We start from the raw sequence: 14,945 nt of genomic DNA, 5'->3' as shown, positions 1-14,945 counted from the left end.
TAAATGGTATGCATATAGGACACAGCATATAATCCTCAACAAATCTGGCCCAGAACCCTTTTGTAAAAGGGAAAAAGCCTCACTCCTGAGATGCACTAAGCTCTCTCAGCTAAATTGTTCAGCTATGACTACACTGCAAGCCACAAGTACTTTCTATTGCAGTTTGAAACACATACCCTAAGTAGCTTTAAATTAGCTAGTCTGAATACTGATGAATATAAAACAACAATGGTACATGCACTCTGGTAAACATGTGCTTAATTGACCGATTTGGAGATGATTACACTACATCCCAACACTTCTGCCATTTTTCACTGGTTATAGTTTTTCATACACAACAGGATTTGATTACTTTCAAAGCTACATCTCTCCAACTAAGCATTAGTTGAATACTAAGAAACTGACTAGTGCAACTACATTTAGGTACCGTCAGTATTCATGGTAACTCATACCAGGATTCATGTAATTTTCAGGACAGGTGAACATAAATTTGATACATATTTTCAGTATGCAAATAATTTTTTTAACAGCAACTTCTATGGGCTATTTCAGGTAGTGAGATGAAGAACTGAAAATTATTTTCCACTTTACATGCTTTTTAGAAAGTATATAGTTTTTATAACTGAATCTCTTTTTAATGTTTTTTTATCAAGAAATTAGAAAATACAAATGCCACAATCATAATATTTTCTTTTTTTTTTTTCACAAATAAAAATTTTAACAGGAGCAACTGTTCTAAATGAAGCATGTACTGACTTCCAGCAGTGAAGACACTACTTCACTTTTGTTTTTTAAACTGCTCTGGGCACAGGAAGATGCTGGTGAACTGAAGATACACAACAGCTTACAAATTACTGTTCCCATTTAGTCATGTAGACCAAGCTTCATTCATGGAAAAGAAGGTAAATGGAAAACCAAATACTACTGTTTTCAAAACTAACATTTTGAAGTCAGATTCAAAATATTTGGGAGTATTACGCATTCACACAGACTTACAGAAGAATCTGACACTAAGACCAGTGCTTTGAGTAGGCTTAACTATGGTGCTGCGTTTGCACCAAGTTGGTCACCAAGAAGTATAATGGCATGTTTTTCTCTTTTTTGGAATTCTGAACTGACAATGAGATTTTAGTAAAAAAGACAGCTATTTCAATATTTATATGAAGAAACTGGCACCAGTGATACATAAACATGACTGACTGCAACTTTTCTTTGGAGCCATGACATGTTTTTTCCCAATGTTTTGGATCACATCTTTGCCACGACAATGATAAAGAAGTGTTAAAATAGTGTATTATTTGCATCATTCATGGTAGAAAGTTCTATACAGTAGAGACATGGATATTTTACACAAATAACAATGCACCTTAAGTGTATGAAGGGATGGAATTGCCTTCCAAGACCACTCTGGTGTTATGACAGAGAACAAGCTGGCATCTCTTTCTGAACAAAGTAGGTGTTCCTGGTACAAAACATATATGAGCTGGGGCCACTGATACAGGAATGTATTGGACATGAGAGAAAATTCAGAGACACTCAGAAACACGAAACCTTCAAAAGATATAGGGATGCTGTTGGGAAGCTAGGTGTGTGGGGAGAAAAGATAGGAGTAGGACAAGACATCTGAATAGGACAGGACATTTGAAAAACCTTAATGTGAAATACCTTCCTTTTTTTGTTCATGAGTTCTCATCACAGGCCCTTGTGAGCTTGCAAATTAAATCTTGAATAACTGTCACAAAACTATTCTTCTGTCACAGAAAACAAAATGTCAAGGAACTAAAGCTGACAATGTTGAAAGACAAATGTTTAAAATTCCTCGTTTCTGTGTCAGCACTTGTTCTGTGCTGTTTGAGACAGAGAAGCTCAACAGCTTTTGCATCAGAAAAGCACATTCATGCATTTTCATATGTCAAAAGGTCTCCGCAATTCACCTCACTACTTCTTTTGATAGGTTTGTTTTAAGTATTTGTCTTATCCTAAATTCTAATGTAGTTTAACAGTGGGTTTAGACCTCTTCGAAGCACTTAAAAATCTACACTGCTTAGGGTAGGTCTTCAAAGATGAATACGCATTTTGTGCATTACGAGTAATACCTGCTTTTTTCTATAAGAGTGATAAGTATGAATGATTACTGATTGCTATTGCGTTCCATTTCATATCAAAACCCAGACATTTTAGATGAGTCAAAACAACTGTACCTTTGCTGGAAACTACCTTCCTGATGCCCTGCGCTGCCAACTGGGAAGCTGCCGGCCAGGATGCACACACCGCTTTGTCACCGTAAATACAATTATACAGAATTCTGGCCACCCACCCGGAACGGGAACGGGACGGGACGCGATGGGATGGGACGGGACGCGATGGGATGGGACGGGACGCACCCGCACCCGCACCCGCCCTCCGGCTGCCGCCTGCTCCGGGCAGTCCGACACCGGCCCGGCGGCGGCGCCCGAGGAGGGTGCACCCCGTCGTCGCCCACCTGTTCGGCCCCCGCGGGGCAGCTCCCGCGGTGCCCTCCGGAGCTCCGCGCCCCCAGCCGACCGCGGGGAGCTGACACCGCCCGCTGAGCTCCAGCAGCCCGTCTCCGGCCGGCACCCGCGACTCGGCCACGGCCCCGCAGGACGCGGGGGTTGCAGAGGATCCCCCGGACCCAGAAACGCACACACCCGCCTGGCAGGGCAAGCGCACGGGGAACTGCTCTTCCGCTCACGCTCCCGCGAAGTAAAACTTGCCAGGGGTGGCCGTGTTCTCCCTCCCCCGCCACCTTGCCAGCCCTTACACGGTCCAACTTCCCGAAACCTTCCCGAAACCTTCCCGAAGGTCCCAAAAATACCGCCCCGGCAGGTCGAGGACAACGTCCGGGTGGCGGGACCGGCCGGCCCCGCACTCGCTGCCCGCCGCAGCCGGGCGGAGCGGAGAGGCAGCCGGGCGGAGCGGAGAGGCAGCCGGCCGGTGCCACTCACCTTCCCGCTCCTCCGCCTTATCTCTTCGCTCGCGGGCTGCAACTTCCAGTGCTTCCCCCAGTTGCCATCTTCCACCGGAGCGACGGGGGAAGGAGCGGCGCGGCACGGGGAGGAAAAGTTGCGGCGGCGGCGATTCGGTGGCGATTCGGCGGCGATTCGGCGGCGATTCGGCGGCGATTAGGTGGCCATCGCTCCGGCGGGGCGAGCCTGTGCCGTGCGCGGCGGGCGGGGCGGCGGCGGCGGCAGCTGGCGCGGGGCTGCGCGCTGCGATCGCCGCCCGTGGCGACGCGGGGAGGATTTGCTAAAAATAGCGGCTGGCTCGGCGCGGCGCAGGGGGAGGCGGGGGAGGCGGCCGGGCTGCAGCGCTCCCCGCCGCGGCCGCTGGGGGCCGAGCGGGCCGGGCCGCGCCGGGGACAGCGCCGAGCGGGCACCGGGGCAGAGCGCGCCCCGGGCGGCGCTTGGGGCTCGGAGCCCGAGGGCCTGCGGCCGCCCGGGCCCGCCGAGGGACCGGCTGGCGGGGGGGCCGCTGGGTTATTCCGGGGTCCTCGGCACCCTTCCCGGTGGTGGCCCTTGCCAGCCCTCGGGGGAGGGGACGCACCTGCCTGCCCTGCCAGCCGAGGGACGGGGGTGAGGCAGCGGGGCCCGGCGGGGTGCAGTGAGGACACGCGTCTGGGACGGCGCCCGCCGCTGCTTCCACCCGGTCCCGGCTCTCGCCACAGGGAGAAGGGAGGTGTTACAGGCTGTGTTGTGTGGTCCTCGCGTGGTATGTGATTCTGCTCCCCTGGGCTGTCACCGCCCGGGGTGACTGCACATTTCTCTAGTGCTGCTTTCCTATCATGGTCTTCTTATAAGTCTCGATATTTCTTGGTATCTTCGTCTAGAGAATACCCACCTTTCTGAACCCACACTAAGTCTCTGTGGTACTGATAAAGTCTTCAGAATTCTCTTTTCCTAATACTGTTTTATACAGCATATAAAGCACTTTAGTCTATGGAATCTGTCTTAGCCATATTTATTTCTAATCTAAATGTGTGGATAGATCTCTTCATTACTCAGGAGAGAAGTGCCTCCTTTTATTTCTCCCCTTCCAAGGAAAGGTCAGGAGTTTAGTTCTTGGATATCTAAGCAATCAAAGGGAAAAATAAAGCTCTCTTCCACCTAAAGGCTTTGGAAGTTTCACGCTGCATTTAAGTCGATTTTTTTTTTCTTTATGATTGATTGTATTTATTCTTTCCAGATTGTATTGCTTTCAGATGTGCTTTTCTGAAACAAATGTTTAAAATTGTTGTTTCCAAGACTGGTGAAGAACTAGTTAAGTTAGAAAAAGGTAAAGCTGCAGGCTCAAGAAAGAGGTTTGGAATTTGGGCCTGAATGTCATTTATTGATCAAGGAATAAAACAGATGAAAACTCAGCTGTGATAAGCAGTGGTTTTTGTGACCCTCAAAATAAATCTCACTTCTCAAAACCAGAAATAGAACTGTTTCTGAGTATGTTTCAACTTGGAAAGGAATCGCATTAGTTTGTTTTGGTTTGTGTTTTAGTTTGGGAATCAGTTTCAGTGATATTGCTGGATGTTAAGTCATGGAGTGCCATGTGCAGATCCAAGTCCAGACGGGCTGATGAAATCACACAGCACTGTTTCCCTGACAGATCGATACACTTCAAACTGATACATAACTTTTGTTTCATTATGTACTCTTGTCCTCTGTCTACTCAAAGGAAGCATCAGCACTATAATTAGGTTTTAAAAGACTAGTCACCGTTCTAATGCTATGTTGGGAACTCCTGAATTTATATTGGAAAATATAAACAGGCATCTCTGAGACACCTCCATGTTTTGGTTACTGCTGTGCTTGCCCCACATATTTCCACTTGGTGCTAATAAATATAATGAAGTGGTGGTGCATGGTAGTTATATTCACCAGTCTTTATCTTGCTTTTGCCTTATCTGCTCTTGCTGTTCAATTTCTTCATTATCTACTTCTAGTCCTACAGACCAAAAAATGATTTATGGGCTTGACCGACTTGCTGGAGTGAATATGTGCAGTTCCTCATTCAAATGTAACATTCCCTATGTTACCACTGTCTTTCTGAGTTATTACAAACATTTACTGGATGTCATGGGGGTGACAAAAGAATGTGCTGTGCCTACATTATAAGCTTAATTTATAAAACTTGAGATGATGTGCTGAAATCTTTAAAAGATTTTTATCCCTAAAAAGAGACACACATCATCCTTGCAGCTTCATCTCTGCCACATTGTGAACTTGTGTCTGCTGACCATGAAGGTTATGATGCCCTTCATATGCACTCTAATTTACAATAATTACTGGATTTTTGAGTGGAAGAAGCTTGTATATTTATCATTAGAAAGGTCAGTTTTGGGAGGGCCACAAACAGTTTTGGAAACCACACTGAAAAAGAAAAATGGTCTTCCCCATGGTTCCTTACTTTATGTAGTGAAAGCCACTAGGAGAAAAAACATAAACTTTTTTTCCTTTTTTTTCCCCAGTCAAATATAAACACTGAAAATATTGAAAACTAATATATATATAAAACACTGTAACATCAGTAAACCATTTGACACATATTTTAGTATCATTAATGCTGTGGAGAAATAGCTTTTGGAAATTCCATGCTTTCACTGGAAACTAACTTAGGTATTAAAAAGGCCCTGAGGTATAACAGCTCATCAAACAATACCTACGACACATGAAGTGTTGAGCAATTCCCTCACTATGATACTGGAAGGGAATGTGTAGGATTTTCTGTACTGTGCGACCATTAAAAATTAAGATGATACTCAGCTACGTCTCTTTCCAATCCAGTTCATAAATCATCATTTCACAAAAAGTGAAACCAATCAAGATGAACAGAAAAAAACCCTGGACATTTAACAAGACCAAACTGGACTTCTAATGTACATGTGCTTGTTAAAATGTGACTCTGAGTAAGATAATTTTACTAAGAATATTTGCATTAAGTCCTTCTCTAAAATTTTAAGACTTGTCTTCCCTAAGAAGACCATCAAAATCTGGCAAGGGGAAGGGGTGTAACTTATTTGTGATGTCTGTTAGTTTGACTGAGAATTAATTAAAAGCTTTTCTTTTGGGTGAGACTTCCAGTCTTTTAGCAAGTATCTTGCTCAGTAGCTCATTAACATTTTTACATGTTTTAGATTGGGTTTAATTGTTGATTTTGTTTACAGAAAGTGGTTAGGTTTTTTCCTGGGAAAAGATCAGCCATTTAGCTGACTGGTTTTACACAATTTGTAAATAACCTCTTAACTGATACAGTTAACTGCAATCTAAGTAAATTAACACAGATGCCAACATTTTAAACATAATAGGAATTTTTAGACTAACATTTAAAAAAGGAATTGTTTTGTATGTTTTAAATGTCTTATGAAAATACATTTCCCACACACTGGAGATAATTTAATGTGTGATTAGCTCTTTCGGTGCCTGGGCTTTCAGGAATGTATACATATTCCTACATTCAACAGGACTATTCAGGTGGTTAAAATTGAACATGTTATTACACACTTGTTTTAGTGCCAGTGGTTAGCCAATATTTGGAAATTTGTAGGCTATTTCTTAGAAACATGATAGAGTCAAGTGGGGTTTGATTCTGACCTATTTGTGTGCAGAGAATATAGACATACCTTGTTTCTTTGAATGCAGTAAGTCATGAAATGAGTGACCATACTGGGCTGCTCACTCATAATGCCAAGCCTGCACACAACCATGCCCCCAAAGTGGCTCTTCTACTCACAAAAGCAAGGGTTTTTAAGTGCCACCTAATGCTGTGGTGAGCAGCGCAGAACTCACAAACATTTGTATAAAAAGGAGATTTAAGTACAATGCTTGTGTGTCTGTTGAAAGATTTCCTGTTAGCTTTGGACTAACTGGAGCTGAAGCTGAGTCCTGTCCCTGCTTTCCTATACTGCTCTTGGTCCTGAATCCTCTTCTGTCCATATCATAAACACCTCTGACTGTTGCAGTTTTGCCTGCTTTTTGTCCGAATCCTTTTTTCCCATTTTTAATGTTGCCTAACTATCTGAACTTTGTGTTGAAGACATTGGTATGTCTCATTGTGCAAAGGACCCCTCAGTTATCCTAACCCTGCTCTGACCTCTGACCTTGTCTTTTACTCATTCTGAACCGGGTGTGTTTCTCAAAGTCACCTGGCAATAGACTCCAGTGATAGTCTTATCTGGAGTCTTGTTCAGGCAGATCCGCAAGTTCTGTCACTCTGTCCCTATTTACATATTTCTGGTGTTTTCTTACTGTCTCCTTGATTTCCTGATGTCCTTGTTTCTTCCTGGCATAAATATGTACAGTTCCAGCAAAGGAGTACATTTGTATTCACACCTTATTGCACAAATCTTGGCTTACAGGACTGAGCACCTTTTTCAGTCCTATGCTGATCCCCAGTTTGGAAGGTAGGTTGTATTCCTTGCCATTACACTAGCAGGCATTAAAAGTATTTCTTTACTTACTCTGAACAAAACATGGATAGAAGGATAGATCACAACTACATCAAGAACTGCCCACAGATCACAAATATATCTAGCTTATAAAATTCCAGATGCATTAGTCTTTGCAAAAGTGCTTAATAATTGCAAAAATAAAATAACTGGCCTTTGCACTTGATGTGTTTTATTTGTTGCTCATAATCATTTTTAGAGGGTAAAGAATGTTTTAGAGGTGAATTTCTTTAATTCCTAACTGAACAAACTGTGTTTAAGTTGAGAAGAGGAACTCTTTGAGGAACATCCTGTCATTAAACCTGTCCAGATACTGCTTGTTCAGATGGATGCTTGCGTCAGGTTTTGTTACGCATTTATTACAATTAACTTCAATAACAGATAATACGTGATTCGGAATGAGAGTGAATCTGAAATTACACAAATCTTCCTCACTATAATGATTCATCAGGTAGGATTCATTTCAGCTTTCTGATTTATCTGTTTTTTAATTATTATCCCACGCTCTGTAGTGATGACAGAGTTGTGATGGAGAACAGGCAGAAGTTACTGCTGGGAGCCTTTGTCAAAAGCTTGATGCAGGCAGCCTGGGCCTGACGATGATTCACTGATGATCAAGTGCAACAAACAGCTCCATGAGAGCATAAGAGCAAGCCATTTCCTGGGATACAAAACAATTTGGTGACATTATTATTCCTTCCTGTAATTTCTTGCTCTGAATTGTTAATTCCCAGTAGTGTTTCTTGCCTGAGACCCCACAGCTTAGTACCAGGGCAGTATGAACCATGATGTCCATGGAAAGAGAGTTTTCCTGCAGTTTTCAGCCATGAGGAAAGGTTATTGTTGATTTTGTCCTGGATTTTCAGACAGGAATAGACTTCCATGATATGGAAGGCTATTGGCAAAATAAAAAGTGACATGTAACTGCTAAGCAGGTGGAAATGGAAGAGAAGGGCTTAGTCCCCCATTGTCTTTTATGAACTTTTGGAAATGTAGTATGCACTCCCTGCTTACAGGTATTACTGTCAGGCTGTCTAACTCTTCTTTCAATTTAAGGTAGGGCCGCAGACACCTTACAATTATCAGTTCTACTTGGCAACAGCCTTGTCAGCTCCCTTTTGGTGCTCACATATTATCAATAAAATAACACTAGTTTCTGAAAATGACCAGTTCCACTTACATTTCATAATCTGTTGAAAGGAAAAACGTTTGTGACTGAGTAAGAGAAGGAAGGAGCTGTCAACCCTGTTTTGTGATTACTGCCCACAAATGTTCTCACATTTTGCTTTAAGAAAGTGTTCTGACAAAAATATTAGCACTAATAGTACAGTATACATATGTTCTCAGAGTATAAATAGTGCAACTTCATCTCATGAGATAGCTCAGGGCTTTATCCAATGGCTTTAATGAGGTTTGAGGTTGCTCAGCATCTCCCAGCAGACGCTCAGCACACCGAAGAAGACGACATGGTAATCATGGGAGGTGAAAAGCACCATCCGTATTCCTCCAAGCCAATGAGAGTCACAAAGACTTGGTGCCTGCAGCATCAAATCTTTCATTCTCCAATGAATGCGAAAAAACATTTCTTTCTCTGTTGCACTGGATCAGCATACTCCAACAGATGCATCCTCCAAACCACAATATGTATCCAGCATCCTGCTTTCACAGAAGTGAAACTCTTTTGCCCTAACTTAGGTGACAGTATTGCCCCCAGCTCCCTGTTCAAGCAATAGAGAGAAATATTTTCAGAGAACAACTTTTCATTCAACTGTAGGTGCTGAACAAAGCTGCGGTGTCTGCTCTCTGTTATTTAGTCTTTACAGGTTTCTTTTTTATTACATTATGTCTTACAGGGGAATTTTTAGTATTCAAGTGGCCAGAAAAAAAATCTTATTTGTAGACCACCAAGGAGAGACATGTCTACTCTTACATAAATTCTGGATTTGTAGTTATTATTATTTTACAAATTCTTGTGCCATCAAGGTGATGTATTGTGTTCAAGAACATCAAACAGACACTCCTTCTAAAATTGCAGTGTTTTGCAATTTTAACGCTACAGGATGAAGTGGATATCAACAATACTAAGACATTCGATTTAGAGACATTGATAGGGTCCTGACAAATCTGAGGGTGATTTCCGGGGAAAAGTCAGAAATGAGAATTAACAAGGGGTGTCTTTTACTTAAAAAAGTTCCTATTAGTAATTAGTCTGTTTAAAATATTCCACTTTGGTTTTTTGTGTGTCCTCTACAGTTTCATTCTTTTCTTTTTGATCAATCATCATGATTATTATCTTTCAGCTACAGAAATTCAGGAAATGTTGCTGAAAAGAGCCTACTGTTTCTTTCTCATGTAACTGAATAACTTTGTTGAGGTCACTTTACTGCATGAATGCCCAGTTTCTGAAAGCTTGTACCCTAAAGAAAAAAAATGTACTTTTTCGCTGCATACCACCTATTCTGTAGGAGTGACATATTCCATGTTTTGGAGGCTTATATATTTTTTGTGCTAATGCTTATTAAAAAAATTATTCAGTACAGCATAAAATCTTACATATATATATATATATATATAAATATATACATGCATATATGTGATGTCTAGCATATAGGTGTATCATATCAATGTATATATATCATATCTATACATAAGTATATATAAACATGTGTAATATATAAGCATGAACATACAGATATATTCCAGGTTATAGCTGAAAGCCCACTCTTCATACCCCTACACAAAGTGAAAAACTTTATCTCAAATTCCTGCAGTCTTTTTATTGTATAAAAGCAATTCATGATTGTAACAAAATTCACCTGTACCTAACCTTTGAAACTCCTCCTATTCCACAGAGTCACAGTACTAGAATTACATAAGAGAAGTAGATAAAGGCTGTTCTTTCTAGATTTCTGTCTTTATATGTAAGGGAGAGGAACTATGATCTCTGCCCTAAATCTTTTCTGCATACAATGTAGCTACTAGAGAACATTCAGCTACTTTAAAAAGTGAGACTAATAAAACAGTAGTAATATTATTTGTTACAGAATCCATTTAACACACACACGTATTTGTGTAAGCCTGTTCAAATGAGGTGTTACGACATTTTTTCTTGAGGTTTAAAACAATGCAACCTAAGTAATCACTATAACCAAAACTCTAGAAAATCTCAAACTCACCTGTAAAGATTCATATTAAGCAAGGATTTATTAATTGAAAAGTTTCTATTTATTTACTGTTATTTGCAAAACCTAATACATATCTATTTCTATGTGAGTGTGCTGCCTATATATGACATAAAATGTCAAAGCTATAGCTAAATAGAACAATTATTATCTTACTTATTTGTCAGTGGCATACACGTAAGACAAAATTTGAATACTATTTCCCAGTTTTTCCCTCCAAACCTTCCCTAATAAGTTTTGTATAGTTTCTTGTTTAGGACGCAAGGCGGGACAATTTTCCATTCTCTAGAAAGCCACATTTTGGTCATTTGCCAAAGCCTTACAAAGGTGTCTGTGCATTTTTTAATGGTTGTTTTATGTTCTGATTGTATGATACCATTAAAATTTTAGAGTACAGACAGTTCTTGGCATAATAAAAGAATCTATGAGGAAACTACTCAGTTGAGGATGACTCAAACCCATTTTGTCTTTAAAGGTGGTGTACTGGTCAGCAACGACCACACTTTTGGTTATCTTGAATTAAAAAGGGACTTTTTCACTATTGGATCCTGTCATGCTGTTATAATTCTGTGCCTGTGCCTGTACCCATGGCTGATGTCTGGCAGGCTTTAGTACAAAGCTAAATATCGTCAGCACCACTGAAACAGAACCATGAAGCATTATTCCTGGTAGCATGATAAAGAATGGGAAATCATAGAATTGTAGAATCATAGAAAGGTTTGGGTAGGAAGAGACCCTAAAGATCATGTTGTTCCAAGCTCCCTGCTTTCGGCATGGATGCCACCCACTAAACCAGGTTGCTTAGGGCCCATCCAACCTGGCCTTGAACACTTCCAGGGATCGAGCATCCACAGTTTGTCTGGGCAACCTGTTTCACTGTTCCACTGTTCCAGTGCCTCACCACCCCCCATAGGAAAGAATTTCTTCCTAATAATATCTACTCTAAACCTACACTCTTTCAGTTTAAGGCTATTACTCCCTGTCCTATCCCTACATGCTCTTGTAAAAGTCTCTGGTTCTCCTGTAGGCCCCCTTTAGGTACTGGAAGGTGCTGTAAGGTCTCCCAGGAGCCTTCTCTTCTCCAGGATGAGCAAACCCAACTCTCTCAGACTTTCCTCACCGGAGAGGTGCTCCAGCCTTCTGGTCATCTTCATGGCCCTCCCCAGCTCACTCCAACAGGTCTATGTCCTTCTTGTGTTGAAAGTAAGGGATACATTTTCCCTACTCCAGTCAGTGGCAACTTCACCAGACTGCAACAACTTCTCAAATATGGTGGATAGTGGCATAGTCACCACATCTGTCTGTTCCCTCAGGACCTGCAGAGGCATCTCATCAGGTCCCATGGACTTCTGCACCTGCAGGTTCCTTACATGGCCTTGAACCTATCTTCTCCTACAGCAGGTGGTTCTTCATTCTCCCAGTCCTTCTCTTTGCTTTCGGTGACTTGGCTGGTGTGGCTGGAGCACTTGCCAGTCAAGACTGAGGCAAAAAAAGTCATTGAGTACCTCAGCCTTCTCCATATGCCAGTTAACCAGGTCTCCCGTTTCTATCTGGTAGGGCATACTTTTTCCCTTGTCTTTCTCTTATCACTGACATACCTGTAGGAGTTTTTCTTGTTGCCCTTGATGCCCCTGGCCAGATTTAATTCTATCTTTATTATTACCTTTCCTAACCTGATCCCTCTCTGCCTGAACAATTTCTCTATATTCTCCTTAGGTTCTTAAGTCCATGCTTTCACCCTCTGTAGGGTGAGTTTGTCCAGGAGCTCCTTGTTTATCCATGCACGTCTCTGTGTGGCTTTGTTTGACTTCCTCTCTGTTGGGATGCATCACTCCTGAGCTTGAAGGAGATGATCCTTATTATCAGTCCATGGAAAAATCATTTGCTTTAGAACCCCATCAGAACTCCAGTGCCAATAGAACCATCTGAATGAGAATTATTTTAGTACATGTAGAAAAGTACTTTTTAGCAGAAACTGAGGGCTGGTATCAAATTTAGCATCTCAATGCTTCATATTATTGACTGGTGACTATCTCTGATTATTAATGAAAAGTGATCAGTAATAGTCCCTGTAAAAATATACAAAATTTCACAGGTCAGATCTGCTTGTGACACCTCAAAAAGTGACTGGATAGAACAATTCAAACGCGGTTACCTTTGGCAATCATTAGGTCCAAAGAATTTCCTTTTTTCCCTTTGCTCTGTCCAAACCAAATCATCACAAATATATTTTTCTGGTGTTTTCTCTATTGCTCTTTACTTTCTCTTTACCTGAAGCCACCTAGAAGCATCATGTTAAGTTTAAGTTGTCAACCTTTCCCAGTACATTGCTCATATAAGGAATGGCTCCTACATTTTTACCCAAATCCTGAAGAAAACTAACCATCAACTCATTAAGATTTGATTGCATACTGGGTATGAATACCTTACAATATCTTACAGTCTGTGGATTTTTGGGCCAGTGTTTTGGCCAATGATGCAGAAGCAGATTATCTGAAATTGCAGGTAGTTTTTAATGATAGGCTGAGAAGCTAAAATTCAAAGCAACTTTCAAATCCAGCTATCAGCAGCTGGAGGGGGAGGAGATATCCAGTCATTTCTTCAATACAGAGTGATGGTCTTGTGATTTATACCAAATCCTTTCAAATACAGGAACGTCGAATTGAGCACTCAAATCTACAGTCACATGTTTTTCTGTCTGATGTCAATGAAATACAGTGACTTTAGCTCAGATAATTTTTTCCCTGTTTTCACCACACAGTTCATGTAGATCTTACCAGAGAGCAGATGTGATTCCTCGTGCTGCTGATTCTTCACCTGTCAGATTTCTTTACCTAATGGAGGGCTCCTTACAGACATATGGGCCAAAGTCTCCCTGGGTTTGGAACTTCAGACTCCTGGGGATAAAGCTGGGGGGAGTGGAGTGGATGATGGCAGGGCTGTGGCAGCACAACATACAATTGCCTCATGGGTTCAAGGACTGACAGCCTCAGGAGGGGCTGAAATGGGGTTATGGTTAGGCTGAGGTGAGCTCCAGGAAAGGGAAGGCAGAGTCAGTAAGGTTTGGTAGTGCCTCCAGCACCCTGAAAATAGAACAAGGCTTCTAAACACCTATTTGTGTATTTAATTACATTAGCACTAACTTCAAGGAACTTGTACCCCCATGAGTTAAGTTTTTCCTTCTCATTGAAGAGTACCATCTTGATCTGTGTGGCCTCTGTGACACTAAGAGCAGACGTAGTGACAGAATGGCACAATATCCTTTTCCCTCCTCAGCATCAACAGCAGTGCCATTAACTGGCATATGTGGGTCTCTAATGTAAGAATTTGGAAGTCAGGATTTTGAACAGGTATAGTATAGAAATACCTATATCCCTCAGCACTGAAAGATCTATTTGCCTTGAAGAAAACTTAAGGTTTCCACCTAAACATGAATGTTTTGTTATTGCATTTTGATTTTTCCCAAGTCCAGTCAATGGCTCCCTTACAGACATTATCTGAGACATGTTGATTATTTTATCCTGATGGGATATTCTTTCCTTTTTTTACTGTAATTAGAAACATGTGAGTAGATATAGGGGAACAAGACTGACAAACCTCAAACAATTGTAATACTAAAAGATTAGTTTTCTTACACTAAAAAGAGTTGAAATTGTGGGTGCTTCTAATTTTCTGATAAGCTTCATCACAATCAGAATTACTGCCTAAAGCTGTAAAATTAGATGGTGTGCTCCCGTAGCAATCCAATAATATGAAGATTACTTCTGAAGTAGCTAATTCTTTATTATTATTATTGTTATTGTTATTGTTATTGTTATTATTATTATTTCTGAATGCATACATGCAAATGTGACATTTCCTTAAAAACAGTCAGAAATAATTCTCAAACAGAGAAACATTTTGCAATATTTTATTGCCAAATAGGATTCATGGGTTAAATGATTGTGAAGAAGAGACACAATAATTTATTCACACAGAGTCAGGTAGAATTTATTCACACATAGTAAATTAACCCATAAAGTCAAGAAGAGACATATAAACTCAAGTGAGTAAGGAACTGAACAAACAAAAAAAGGTTGATGTTACATTTCAGTAGTTTATGCAAAAATTAATTATGTATACCTGAGACACACTGTAATCTTTTACCCCTTAAGATTTTTTCATACAAGTGAATAGAAGGGAAGATACCTGGTAATACATAGACCTATTCATGAAGAGCTCTGAGATGCAAGATGCCAGTCCCTGTTCTCAAAGCAGTATTTGAATAGAGTATAAATGAACCAAATAACTCTGTTGTTTTCCCAAAT

The 14,945-nt window shown here is 41.1% G+C and overlaps 1 protein-coding gene across 2 annotated transcripts in view; it reads right to left on the bottom strand.

The window, feature by feature from the left end:
• HDAC9 (histone deacetylase 9) overlaps positions 1-3,162 on the bottom strand; it is a 456,537-nt gene extending 453,375 nt beyond the window's left edge. For both annotated transcript variants that reach the window (XM_082290871.1, XM_082290873.1), the window contains exon 1: positions 2,967-3,162. The gene's annotated coding sequence lies outside the window, so the exon portion shown is untranslated. The remainder of the gene's footprint in view (positions 1-2,966) is intronic.
• Between the last annotated feature and the right edge of the window lie 11,783 nt (positions 3,163-14,945).

Source organism: Coloeus monedula (genome assembly GCF_965178545.1).
Source record: "Coloeus monedula genome assembly, chromosome: 1".
Taxonomy (NCBI): Eukaryota; Metazoa; Chordata; class Aves; order Passeriformes; family Corvidae; genus Coloeus; species Coloeus monedula.
Note: the sequence above shows the minus strand (reverse complement) of the source record. Positions and strands in the feature narration are given on the sequence as shown.